Raw genomic sequence first — 1,945 nt, 5'->3', positions numbered from 1 at the left:
AAAAAAAAAAAAAAAAAGAATTAGAAGTGTTCCAAAGCTCCACTTTAAAGGCAAGAAAGGGTGGGAAAGATTAAAGGAGAAAAAGTGGTCTAAAGATTTCACTGTTGGGGTGAGGTACAGTGGCTTACGCCTATAATCCCAGCACTTTGGGAGACCAAGGCTGGTGGATCACCGGAAGTCGGGAGTTCAAGACCAGCCTGGCCAACATGGTAAAACCTTATCTCTACTAAAAATACAAAAATTACATGTGCATGGTGGTGTGTGCCTGTAATCCCAGCTACTTGGGAGGCTGAGGCAGGAGAACTGCTTGAACCTGGGAGGCAGAGGCTGCAGTGAGCAGAGATCGTGCCACCGCACTCTAGTCTGGGTGACAGAGCAAGACTATGTGTCAAATATATATATATATATATTTCACTGTCAATTGTCTTAAAAAGCATAAATTCTGCTATGAGGTTTTTATGAGAGGTATGAGAGATACACCTGAAACAAGGTGACACAAAAAGATTAAAAATTAAAGAATCCTAAAGGTACAGCTGGCAAACACAAACAGAAAACAATAGTAGCCATGGGAATGTCAGAAAAAGCACCACTCAAGGCCAAAAGCATTTCACATGAAAAGAGACATTTTACACTAATAAAAACTAACCCCCCATCCCATATAAATAAAACAGGCAAAGAAGCCAGGCATGGTGGCTCATGCCTGTAATCCCAGCACTTTGGGAGGCTGAGGCAGACGGATTGAGAGGCCAGGAGTTCAAGACCAGCCTGGCCAACATAGTAAAACCCCATCTCTACTAAAAATACAAAAAAAAAAATTAGCCAGGCATAGTGACAGGCTTCTGTAATCCTAGCTACTTGGGAGGCTGAGGTTGCAGTGAGCTGAGATGGCACCACTACCCTCCAGCCCAACAGTGCAAGACTCCCTCTCAAAGAAAAAGAAAAAAAAACAGGCAAAGGATGTCTACAAGCACAAACTCACCTAGTAACAAAACCTGATCTGAACTGACAGGAAACTATATATAGTCTTTACATAACCCACACAGTGTGAAAATGCACACATTTCCCTGAAGAAACATCCAAGTGTTTCATTATGGGCAGCTGGCCCAGCCCCTGCTTCTGGTGTTACATAATATTTGTGATACACACAACATTTCCTTATCATAAAATTGTCAAACTTCCCAAATCCTAAATTAATATATAAACTCAGTGCAATGCCAGTCAGAAATTGAATGGGGGTTTTTCCTGGAACTGGATAAAATTACCTTAAGGTTTCTATAGAAGAATTCACATTTAAGAATAGCTAAGAAAAAGAACAGTGGGAGGATGGCAAAAGCTTATTAAAATTGACCACAAAACCACTGTCATAAAAATAACATGGTGTTAGCATAGCAGTAGACAAATAGAGCCTGTTGGTAGAATGCAACAGAAAGCCCAGAAATAAATCCAAGCATGTATATGTAGGAACTGTATATATGAGAAACGTGGCATTTCGAATCACTGCAGAAAAGGTGTTATTTAATAAATGATGCTGGCAGGCCAGGCACAGTGGCTCACGCCTGTAATCCAGAACTTTGGGAGGCTGAAGCGGGTGTATCATCTGAGGTCAGGAGTTCGAGATCAGCCTGACCAACATGGCGAAACAACACCTCTACTAAAAATACACAAATTAGCCAGGCAGGGTGGAGGGCACCTGTAATCCCAACTACTTGGGAGACTGAGGCAGGAGAATTGCTTGAACCTGGGAGGTAGAGGTTGCAGTGAGCCAAGATCACACAATTGTACTCCAGTCTGGGCGACCAGTGAAACTTTGTCTCATAAATAAATAAATAAATAAAACTGGCATAATTGACTATCTGGATTTTTTAAAAGCTAGGTCTATTTATCACAATGCTGACAGAGTAAGATTTTTTTTTTTTCAATCTCATTGAACACTGAGAATTGTTTT

The 1,945-nt window shown here is 41.0% G+C and overlaps 1 protein-coding gene across 2 annotated transcripts in view; it reads right to left on the bottom strand.

Annotated features, from left to right (window-relative positions):
* Positions 1-1,945, bottom strand: part of TBC1D25 (TBC1 domain family member 25) — a 24,466-nt gene that overhangs the window by 8,633 nt on the left and 13,888 nt on the right. The gene's annotated exons all lie outside the window — the stretch shown is intronic.

This window comes from Cebus imitator, unplaced genomic scaffold (genome assembly GCF_001604975.1).
Source record: "Cebus imitator isolate Cc_AM_T3 unplaced genomic scaffold, Cebus_imitator-1.0 Scaffold30, whole genome shotgun sequence".
Lineage (NCBI taxonomy): Eukaryota > Metazoa > Chordata > Mammalia > Primates > Cebidae > Cebus > Cebus imitator.
Note: the sequence above shows the minus strand (reverse complement) of the source record. Positions and strands in the feature narration are given on the sequence as shown.